The following is a 12,354-nucleotide window of genomic DNA, read 5'->3' as shown; positions in this document are numbered from 1 at the left end:
TTATTTAGGAGTGAGGGACTCAATGCCTCCCCCTTGAACATCAGGACTGGGGAGTCATGAATTGTCCAGCTCCACATTTTATGAGTGAGAGGACTGAGTCCCACACACAGTGTCAGACCAACCTTGAGAGGGATCACTGTCACTTTGTATGTCCTGCGCTGCCTGGCTCAGTGCTTTTTGCCTAAAGAGACTGCATTTCTCTTCGTGTGAAGAGTTCAGGAATCAGGAATTGAGTGCAGAGAAAACTGCCTTACACTGCTGGCACCAAGATGCCAGATACTCTGAAAATTATGATGGACAACATCTCCCTTCTAGGTTTTGGCACTTACTCTTCTCAACATTTCCCTTCAGGGCAGAGGGCAGGCAATCTGGTATGTGAGGACTTAAAGCCTGAGGAGCTTTCCTTAGGGGTCCATCCCAAGGCAGATAGAGACCTGGGCCTCTATGACAGCGAGGTTGGCAGACCTATTTAAGAGCTGTATGTGCAGCTTCCTGCCTGAGCCTCTGTACTACTTGGAGAGCTTGAGGGAAAGTAAGGAGCAGCTTAGGACACCAGAGTGGAGGACCCCAGCTTCCAAAAGGCATTCTTTTACCTAGTTCCCCAAACTCAGCACCTGCCACCCTTCCAACTCCTCCCCCATCCGGGAAAATACCTGGAAGGAAGTGAGCGCTCTGGGGCCACTAGCCGGAAGTGGGGGTTTAACTGTCACCTCTTCCCTTGGGGCTTGGGTAGCAGAAGACAGAGGGGGAAATGCAAATCCGTACTTGGGAGGGAGAACTTCTTTGAGAGGAAGAGGGTAGCAGCCTTGCCCTCCTGGCATTCCTTCAGGGCCTGTGGTCCTAGCTAGGACTGGGGAGGCTTATAGAAGGGAGTGATCAAAAGCCCTGGAACAAGTTAGCAGCTGCTCCACCCTATGCAGGGAGAGGCAGCACTTTCTCTGAGCAGCTGAGTAGACTCACTTCCTCAGCCCTGCACCCTGCAGAAGCAGCGGAGATGGAGGGCGGGGTCTCAGGCAGAGAGGTGGGGCATGATCTGGAGTCTTTCAGAGCCAGGCCAGGGAAGAGGAGGCAATGGAGGTAGACATGGCTCTGGGGAATGGGTTGCAGGGAGAGAAGGTATCTACTCTGTGTCTATAGCAGACAGGACTAAGCTTTGATTTGGAGGACCCCCTCTGGCCCCTGTACCTCCTCTACTCTTAGAGCCAGAATTGAACCACGTGGTGTCTTGCAAAGTGATCTCTTACAGAATTGGAAGCAAGAATATGAAGGGGAAGCAGACCATAGGCTTGTATTTGTACAATAACGTACATCAGTATGGCAATTTCCAGGTTTGGCCACCTCCATTATTGCATTTAATCCTCAGTGACATCCTGTGAGGCATTATTATTCCTCTTTCACAGATGAGAAGACTGAGTTTCCGTTAGATCATTTGCCTGAGGTGAGGTTGGGGGCCAGGCCCCACCAGGCAGCACTGGTGTTTCAGCCCAGCCCTTTCCTCCTTACATAGCACTGCTGTCCTTAAGGCTTCTCCTCAGTTCCGCCATGGCAGATGGGGATTGAGGTCCCATAACTAGAGCAAAGGTTGGGGGTCCTTCTTTTCCTTTTGCCTCCTTGAGCCCCAGTCTATATATGGGGATCCTGGGGGTGCAGGTCCACCGACCTCAGCACCAAGGTTTATTTAGGAGTGAGGAACTCAATGCCTCCCCCTTGAAGAGGGGCAGCAGTGTTGGGGAGAGTTCTGCCTGTTCCTCTCCTGCCCCCATTAGGCCTCAGACTCTCCCCTCCCCTTCACTGAGCCACAGCTCCATGATGAAGCCACTGGCATCCCATTGGCCCGCCTAAGAGCATTTGCCCTTATTTGGCCAGGCCTGCTCTAGGCCTAAGCAGGGCCTCCACCCCCAGCCCAGCCCCCGCAGGCCTGTCTCTCTCACTTCATCTTTTTGAGGTTTGGCTTTGGGGCCCAGCGGGCGCCGCTTCAAACGCACTTTCTGGTTGAGTCACTTTTTAACGGCTCCAGTGCTGTGAACTGCTGCTGCTGCTGTTGCTGCTGCTACAGGGGGCCCCCCAGCCTTGGTGGCCAACCTATCCTCCTCTGTGCTTAAGAGGTTGTAGAGGAAGGGGCTGGGGGACAACTGGACTTTGGAGAGATTCTGCAGACCACTTGGTTGCCCACCTAGACCCCTCTCCTGGGGAGTCCTTTCCCAGCTCCCTTCTCAGGTTGGATTTGTGAGCAGAGACAGTGCTCTCAAAGACCTGTTCTTTTTGGGGGCACTTTCCAATGTGTTCCCTTGGGAGGACAGAAACATGGGCTGCAGGCTGTTGGCCCATTTTCAGGAAGGTGAAACAATCTTGCTGAGCTTCCGGTTCCTCATTTCTGAATTGGGGATACTATCATTTACCTCAGCATGATGATCAAATGAGATTCAGACTGAATGTGTTTAGGAGTCCTCTGCCTTTCCCCAGCTCCGCGTCTAGGGACATGAGAGTCCTGATCCAAGAGCTTTAGCATAGCTCAGTCTCTTCTTCCCACTTCTCCCCTTCTACTTTTCCAGATGTGCCTGGGATGCAAGGAATCCTGTAGGGGACAGTAGGTTGTCAGGAAGGAATAGGTAACCCTTTGCCCCTTGTTTTCCACCAGATAAGGAGAGAATTCTGTTAAAGAGTCCTTGCTAGCCAGCCTGCCTTGGCTGGTCTTCAGGAGGCTTGCAGCCCTTGAGGCAGCTGGGAAGATCCATGGCTGCCCTATGAATAGGGTTTTAGAACACAGATGCTGCCACTTCTTCCTCCTCCAAGGTCCCAGCCCTATTGTTCTTGACTCCTTTGCTTAATTCCCCCCACCTTGCCTTTGCAATTTTATAGATGAAGAGACAGGCTGGGGGAGGGAGTTGAGGGGCAGAGTAAGGCCCAAAGTTATACTATAAATAGCCACAAGCTAGGGACCAGGCCCCAAGACTGTTGTTTTCCAATTTTGTCCTCTTAGTGGCCCTGATATTGAGGTAGGGAGTTGGGCTGATGAGACATCATAGTGGGTTTCAGGCAAGGAGAACCAATTTTCTCTCTCTCTCTCTCTCTCATGCATACACACCAGTGTTTATTCAAAACAGTTAAAACTAGGGCAGATGCAGCTATGCAAGATAAGCTAGTCACCCCTGAAAGAGGGAGCTTTCATTTCCCTGCTTGTGTCCCTAGGAGATCCCACAGAATACTTCTGGTTTTATGACCACGCCCATGGCAGTGGTCAGGGTGGCCTTCTTCCTCCCACTCACACCTCCCTTCTTAGTCTGCCCCTTTGCCTTTTCCCAGATGCTGTGGAAAGAACCCTGAACTTGGTTCTAACTTGCTTTGTGATCTCAGGCTGCTTTCTGTCTCTCTCTGGGCTTGCAGCATGGTTCCCTGACTCAGGGCCAGTTGCCTGAGTTTGCTACTTAAAAGTCTTGGATCTTATGATCTGAAGAGAACTGAGCCAGAACCTGGTCCCAGAGAAAAGTTGCTGCCTGGGGAGGGCTGCTATGCACTGGAGCTGTCCCTTGTCAGATGAAATAGAGCAGGAGAGCCTGAAGTTAACCCTAGAAGACCCCTGGGCAGAGTAGGCAGGGCCCGAGGGGAAACAGCTGCTCACTGCCCTTGCCTGGAGGCCTCTCAGCACTCTGTGTGTTCCCAAGGCTCTGAGATGAAACAGGGGATCTTCCTAAGTGCTGAGATGTCCTCTGCTAGGGATATGCCTTTCTTAGGTTCTTGAGGTACTTCCCTCTCATTTGATACCTGTTACCCTTTGGCTGCCCCTCCAGGGAGGTGGGGAAGGGTCCCAACATTTAGGACTTTTGACTGCAATTAGTTCCAGCTCCATTTTGCAATGCTGGGGGCTCAGTTTCCCTTCTTTGAAACCAGGCCTGCCTCCAACCTTAGCTGACTGAAGGGCGGGCCTCTCTGCTTCTTGACTTCCTGTTTGTGAGTGGTTAGGTTCTGTGGCTTCTCTCTTGTTGTCTCTTCACAAGTCAGGTTATCTGGGCTGCCATCTCCTGCCTGCTAAGTGAGGGCCCCAGGCCCATGCAGCTGGAGAGGAAGTCTTGGCTTTCTTCTTATTTCTCTTTCTGGGCCTGCTCTTATTATAGGATTATTCTTTAAAAAGACCATTTTTTCTCCATGTTTCCTCTTTGCCCAGTCTCTGCTTGTAAACCCTCTTCCACCTATACTCAGTTCCTTTTCTGATGGGCCCCCTGTGACTCTGAGTTTGCCACTGCAATATTCAAACTGCCCAACTCCCTGGGCCCTGTGAACCCCTTGCTGGACTACTGTACTTGCTATAATGTAAAAAGTAGGTGTGTGTAATGTTCATACACGAAAAAACAACCTGTGAAACTCCACATCATGTACAGCCATAAGAATGGATTCTAATTAGAATAAGTTATATTCCATGAGTATATGTCAAAATATACTCTACTGTCATATATAAAAGAATAAAATAAAAAAAAAATTCAAAAAAGAAGTAGGTGTGTGTAGAGGTATATATGTGTGTTCTACTTCACCACCTAAGATTCAGTGTTCACTACATTTAGGAGCCAAGTGTCTCAGTCAGACCCAATGCTCAGTCCCTGCTCTGGGCACAAACTGTTCACACCAACACTCAAAACTCCCCTACATGGTCTATCAAACAGGGAGCACTTGATGACAAGTCCTGTGACTTTTTCTCCTCAGACTCAGCTTTACCTGCCATAGTCTCAGCTTGGCACACAAAGATGGTTGCCCCCAAAGTCAGTGTGGAGGGGATGGGAATGAAGGATTATGACCTCACAGCCCTTCAGGATCCCAAAATCATACTCCAGTGGCCTCACCCCTCTCAGCTGAGAAAGGGCTGTTCCCCCAACCCAATTCCTCTAAGCAGGAATCTGATCCCTGGAATAAGAATGTCAGAATCAGAGAAAACCCTGGAGGACATTTTTATAACAGAATCCTAGGGAGCGGAAATTGCCCAGTAAATGTGTGGCCCAGCCCAGACCTACTGCCAAGGGGGTGGAGTTTGGAGTATCAACTTGAACTCTCCCCTCTACCAAGTCAGACATCAAGACCTCCTCTTTCAGCCACAGGCCACCATCTAGGGTTTAGTTTCTCTCATCCTATGTGACTCAGGCAACAGGTGTCTTTAGGGGGTGGGAAGGGGAATTAGGCCTCTCCCACAGAGGACCTGTCTTCTCAACCCACCCCAACTCTTTCCAGTCACCCTCCCAAGCACTGGTCCCGGAGTCCCAAGAAAGGCTTCCTGTGTCTTTCTGGGAAGAGGCAAGTGTGTTCAGGATTGTACAGTTGGCCTTTCTCTAGATGTGTCTGTAGGCCTGAGCTGGCCATGTCGACAGGGTTTCTGTGGCTCTGGGCCTGCTGTGTCTCTGAAAAGAAGACTGAATCTTTGGGGCTTTTCAGGCAGTGTGTATGTGGGTGTGTGTGTGACCACACAGGCACCTACTGGTCAGTCACACAGGCTACACATGTTGGGGCTGGGTTGGGTCAGCTGAGAGCAGAACTTCCAGGCCAGTATCCTGGACCACTTCACACATTGTACACTCACTCTTCCAACACTTCTTAGTGTCTCTGTGTCCTTATCTCAGACTTTGCCCCTTCCCCTGTCCTTGATTTTGATTCTGGTCCTGTCCCATTTCTTCTGGTTTAGGCCCAGCAGATCTGGCAGTCACTTCAGGATGGAGAAAACCAGGGTGCAGGAAGCCTGAGCCCTTCCTCAATTCCATCCTTTATCAGCCCCAACTCAGGATAGGAACCAGGGCAAACCCCAGCCTCTCCAGAAACCTCCTGACCCCAGAAGCTCCGTGGATAGAGAGGCTGGGCTCTGGCCTCTCCCCTTAAAACAAATACAAAATACCAAGGAAAAGTAGCTTCTTGTTACAAGGGAGCAGCCATCAGGGACACCCACACCCTGCTCAGGGCAGGGGAGGAGCTGGTTTGGATACTGTTAGAGTAATGAGTGTGTCCCTTGGAACACTGAGGGGGTCCAGCGCCCAGCTGGGCCAAGAAGACAGGCCCCCTGCCTCCCATTCCATATAGCTCCTTTTCCAAGACAGGATGCCTCTGAAGTTATGGCTATGGGGGTGCTTTAAGCAGGGGAGGGAACAAGATGCTTCAGGAGGAGGGCTTGAAGAATTGAGGTCCAAGAACCCAGGTTGCTGCAGGATTTTGATATTCTTATCCTCTTATCGCCTGGGGCAGTCACTTCCCCTCCACCCAGGTCTGAGGCAACGGTGGTCTCTTAAAGGAGCAGTGTCTATTTCTGGCCAGTGACCCCACAAGGCCTCCTCATCACTTTTTCTTTAGACCCTCGCAGAAGGGCCCTATTTCACCTTTCTCTGTTCCGTTTTGGGAGGCTGGAAATGGATAGCAATTTTCCAGTTCAAAGGTCCCCCATACTGCAAGGAAGGACGTGGGGCAATTTCCCTTTCCCTGAAGCCCTAGACCAACACTATTCTGGGCTCTGAAGTCTATGTGGGCCTGTTCCTGGATGGTGGAGCTAGAGAAGAGGCCCATGGCCTTCTGGGAAGGAGTCAGTGATGGGTCGTACACACTCCTATCTTTTCTACTTTCCTTCATATGCATTCCTCTTGATTCCAGAACCAAGCCCACTGAGGGGTTTTGACAACTCTGGGGAAAACATATGGCCCCAACTCAACTACCCCAGTTTTCCTCCCCCCAAACTCACACCCTACTACCTTCCCCCAGCCAGGGGCCCTGGGCTGGGCAGCTTCCTGTCTTCCCCATGGGGAAAGCGGGGGTGTCATGCAGGTGGGCGGGCCACCATGCCCACATCCGGTGGCCTCCAAAACCTCTCCCTGGAGCCTTTTTTCTCTCCTTTCCTCCAATCCCTCCTTTTCTCCTGTCCCTACGGCCCCTATGCCCTACCCAAGGGCCCTGGTCCTCACCAATATTCTGCCCTGCCCTGAAGGACATAGGAACACACAGCCCAGTGCCAACAGGCCCATCTGGCCTGAATATACCCCCATGTTGTGCTGAGGGGACAGGCCTAGTCTGCAGACAGGAACTAGGGAACGGGTATAGTTCTGGAGGATGCTGAGGACAATTGACTCCAAGGAGGGTTTTGGGGTGTTCTGGCCTGGGCCTCTAGCTCTGTGACATGCATTGGTAACTCCATAGCCTCACTGGGGGGGCGCATAGAGAGGAGCCATGGCGTGGTCTGAATTCTGACAGAGAAGAGAGTTTTCTGGACTGAAGTCAGTGGGGGTGGGGCTCAGACAGAATGTCCTTTTCTTGTGCTGGAATTCAGTACTTGTTTTGGGCACTCACGGAAGGCTCTGTCAGGGAGAACTTGTCTTCTAGGGTCACCTCCTATGCCCTGAGTCAGTCCTAGACTCTTGAACATCCCCTGGAGCTGGTGCCATGGGGGAAGGGCAGGCCTGGGATCCCAGAAGCCACCTGCCCAGGGCATGTAAGATGGTCGCTTCAGGCCCCCTCCCGCCAATACCCAGCTTTGTCTCTGGTTTCCTGTCAGTCTGTCCTCCCCAGGGAGGGGAGGGGTGGCTAATCTCCACTGCGGTGTGGGGGCGGGCTCCAAGACCGTTGGGCGCCCTGAGATCTGACCCACGTGGCCTTGCGTTTATAAGCCCTGCCCGCCCTGAAGGGAACCCCACTTCGGAGCCTGGAGCACAGGGCTTGCTCCCCTCAGCACTGCAGCACCAGGTAAGCACTTGAACCTTCACTTTAGCCTCAAGCAGGGCTCCTTCACTCTGGGCCTCAAGGGGCCATGGGGGGGCTTGGGTTGTAAGCTCTGGGTAGAGATGCTCGGGGTGGGGAGGTTAGGAACTTGAGTGCCAAGGATTCCTGGCAAAGCTCTAGGCAAAGAGGTGCAATAACTGTCCAACTCACCTGACTTCATGAGGGGACAGTTCCTTAACATCCTTTTAAACTTCTACTAGAAGTAGGATTAAAGGGTAAAATGGGGTGGGTGCCGTGACGCATGCCTGTAATCCCGGAGGCTCAGGAGGCTGAGACAGGAGGATTGCTAGTTCAAAGCCAGCCTCAGAATTTTATCAAGGTCTTAAGCAATTTAACAAAATCCTGCCTCACAGTAAAAAATAAAAAGGGCTGGGGATGTGGCTCAGTGGTTAAGGGCTCATGGATTCAATCCCTGGTACTAGGGGGGAAAAATGTAAAATGGCTCCTCATCCCCAGATGAAAGAGGTACCCAAGGCTCTGAGGAAAGAGGGCTGAAGAGTAGGGTGGGGATGGCAGAGTGTGGGCAAAGGCCCAAAAGCAGGACCAGTGCCAGCAACAGGCGCTAAGACCCTTCCTTCACCCGACTTGGCCACCATTTCTGTTGATATACTCTTAGGCTCCTGCCTGGGGAGCAGCCAGCAGTGAGGGAGTCAGGGCCTTGGGCTAGTGGAGAGGCTGGGGCCAGAGGCCTTGGAGGGGAGGAGGCTGGGGGTGCTTCAGTTGAACTCTGGACAGTGGGTAGTATGGCTGGGAGGGGCCAGCCAGGGGGTTGCGAAATTGGAGATGAGTGTGAGACCCCTGAAGTAGCCAGGGTCTCTACCTGAATGCCCCTGAGAGTGGGGGTGGTGGTGGGGTGGAGCCCTAGGGAGAAGGGAAGAGGGAACCGAAGAGGAAGTGGGGGGAGGGAGGTAGAGGAGGCAAGTATGGCGCCATGCTGAGTCATGGCCCACAAGGCCCTGGGCGGGCCCTTTGGGGGCCATGGGCGGGTGGAGGGGTCTTAGGAAGCTCCTGGGAGGGCTGGGGGATCTTGAAGCAGGAATCAGAAGGAGAAGCGGGTGGCCTGAAGATTACACGCAGATGAACAGACAGACAGTGCAGTCACCCATAAAGTAGAAAGCACTACTAACAGCACTGGAGGGTGTAGTGTTTCCTACTTTATGGATGAGTGTACTGTGGGCTTCGGAGACCACGCCACGCGGCAGCCACCCGCCACCGTCTTCCTCTACTTCAGGACCCTGAGACAGGTGAGCACCTCAGTATCTCCCCAACCCTGCCCAGACTTCTGGAAGGCCTCCACTTGGCCTCCACAAGTGCTGCCCTTCCTGGTCCTGGACAACTGGAAACATAATACATCAGGTCCTCTGCTGTGCTGAAGTCCTGGAGGGTGTGGGGAAGACTGGACATGTGGGCCCTGTTGCAGCAGCCGCAAGATGGAGGGAAATGTGTGGGGTGCCAGGGGCCCTGATGCTAATAAAGAATGGACTCTGCTTTTCTTTTGTCTGAGACTCTGTTGCTGGGCAAAGGGGTGGTGGGGTGCTGAGTGGAGTAGCAGGCCCATGGACAATGTGGGTGCACAGAAGGCTGGGAAGGGAGTCCCTCTCACTTGCCTAAGAGAGAGAAAGAAGGTTTGTCCCTGACCACAAGATCAGGAGAGGATTCCAGGCCTGGCCAGGCTACAGTGGGGGTGGGTTGGGGAGGCCTGGGCCACTGAGCAAGGACATCCTGACAATCTGAAGATGGGCACCACATGGAGGGACAGAGCTCTGAGGGGTTCTTCCATCTTTGATCCTAGCTCTAGCCCTGCCCCACCTTGCTCACTATACCCCAAACAGAAGGCTGCTTGCTTCTGGTTTTAATCCAAATCTAGGGGTCCTTGGTAGTATAAGAGTTGGACAAAAACACTATGGTACACATCTATAAGATGATGTGTGCACAGCATCTAACAGATAGACAAGGGCACAGAGACTAATATGCAAAGCATACATACACATGCACGTGCATTGACACAGAGGTGCCATGCATATAGGCCAACAAAACACATATGCAGTTTTATATGGACACATGTGACATAGCTGGCATATCACACAATGACACATAGATATACATTCAGCCAGGACACACACATATTCAGTAACACATATAAAACATGAAAATACACATAGTAACATTCACATACACATAATGACATTTTTCATACATGGTGATATATAGAAATATATATACTATGGCACACTGTGCGCACAGCATCTTATAGATAGACAAGGGTGCAGTTAATATACAAAGCATACATACACATGTGCATTTGCAATTACATAGAGGTCCCATGCATATATGCCAACAAAACACACGTGCAGCTTCTTCTAGACCTCCAACTGCAAGTATGTGTATATGTATACATATATTACACACATATATATATATATATATATATATATATATATATATATATTACAGTTATATACCTATATACATATATGCAATTGGCCCTGTGTGGGTTTCATATCCAAGGATTCAATCAGTATTGGATTGAAAATATTTTTTTAAAAATTGTGTCTGTAATGACCATGACTTTTTCTTGTCAGTATTCTCTTAGTAATATAGTATAACAGTTATTTACCTCACATTTACATTATATTATGTATTATTAGTAACCTGGAGATGATTTAAAGTTTACAGGAGGGGTTAGGAATATAGCTTAGTGGTAATTTCCTAGCATGCACAAGGTCCTGAGTTAGATCCCCAACGCCACAAAACAAAACAAAAAAGGAAAAAAAACAGTATATGATAATATGAGTGTAGTTTATGTACAAGCACTACACCATTTTATAGAAGAGACATGTATACCATTTTATATAAGAGACTTGAGTGTCTGAATTTTGGTATCCTGGGAGGTGGGTCTTGGAACCAATCCCCATTAGATACAGAGGGATGATTATATGTGTAACCATATCATCAAATACACATGTCATTGTATGTCATATGCATATTTACATGTCTATATGTGTGTCATTATATATTGTTAATGCCATATAATGACATCCATATACATATATCCTGATTCAGATGTTGCAATTTATAAACTCACACGAGGATGCCCTCACACACACATAATAGGATATGCACAGACACCGGCAAATAGATAGACTCAAATAGACATAAGTACACACCAATGAGATTCATAGACAATGGTACAATGTCCCCCAAGTGCAGATAAATAAATGTATGTTTATGTTATATGTGCATGGACATAATCACTATGTGCATGTGTACATTCACTGTCCTAAACAGCGGCAACACTCATCTTGTAGTGGCATGCATACTGCTCTACACACTGCTTTAGGGAAGTAAAGATGTCACCTCCTCTCCATGTACTCCCTCCCCTCAGTTCCATTAGCTCTGGCCTGGGTGGAGCCCACTGTCAGGGGCTCTGTGGTTTAGTGCTACTGCTGCTATTCCACAGGGGTGCCACACGAGGGCCCCCAAACTTGGTTGAGACTAGCTTGTCTGCTAAGACCCAGGTTCAGAGGAGAGAGGGGCTGCCTCTCCAAGGCCTCTTCAAGTATCTTTGTTTCTAGGAACTCTATCTAGTCCTATATCCCATGGGCTGAATCCTGGGTCAGGGGTTTTCCCAGATCCTTGTTCTCAAAAGTCATTTTCTTATAGAAAAGAGTCTAAGACTAGGGGGAAACAAAAAAAGAAGAAGAACTTCCTGACAATTCAGGGCAAAAGCAGCCCAACAGGTCTTGAGGTCTCCCCCTGCTGGCCTGAGACAGGCAGGTTGGTCTCCAAATGTGGTCTGCCAGAAGGAAGCTGAAGCAATTTTCTCAGCTGATTTCTACCTCTCTGCTTCTATCTTCCCGTTTTTATCCTTTTATTTCTCTTTGTTTTCTTCAAATCCCGGGTTTCCTGGTTCTGCTCTTCTCCATGGTTGGATCTGTTACATCCTTCCTGTCTCCGTCTCCACCGGTCTCAGCAGTCTCCAGCCTGCTTGCCTCTGGACCCAGGAAGGTGTGAGGGCACATGGGGACAAGGGGTGGGGAGGCCACAAGTGGAGGGCGCTGAGCTGACATCCCGTGAGGAACCTGCTCTTCCCTCTATCCCGACCCTGCCAGCCGGTCCAGCCCACCAGTCCAGCGCCATCGCCATGGAAACCAGCAGCTGACTTCCTATTGGTGGGCGGGAGGGGAGGAGGAGGGGGAGGGGTGGGCAGGCTCTCCCCCGCTCCCCCTCATTCTGAGGCTCAGCCTTCCTCCGCGCCCACCATCTCCAGGCTCCGGGACTGTAAGGGACCCCTGCAGTCCCCCGAGCTGAGGCTAGCAGGGACAGAGACTATGAGGCAAGCAGCCCATCGACCCAGGCCTCCTTAGGACCAGCCCGGCCACCCAGCAAGCGAGTGAGCAGCAGCCGAGAGAGGAGCGGAGATAAAAGACCACAAGGAACCACTGGGGATCACCCCCAACAGCTCCTGAGGACCCTAGCCAGGCTGAAGGGTCATGATGGATGACCAGACTCACAGATGCTGACAGACACACACCGATACCGATGCACGCAGCTGCACAAAACTGACACACTCAGATACAACCAGTGACAGCATCACACATTGCCACAGCCCTGCAATACAGA

The sequence above is a fragment of the Callospermophilus lateralis genome, chromosome 11 (assembly GCF_048772815.1).
Source record: "Callospermophilus lateralis isolate mCalLat2 chromosome 11, mCalLat2.hap1, whole genome shotgun sequence".
Classification (NCBI taxonomy): domain Eukaryota; kingdom Metazoa; phylum Chordata; class Mammalia; order Rodentia; family Sciuridae; genus Callospermophilus; species Callospermophilus lateralis.
The sequence above is the reverse complement of the archived record's forward strand: the minus strand, read 5'-3'. Positions refer to the sequence as shown.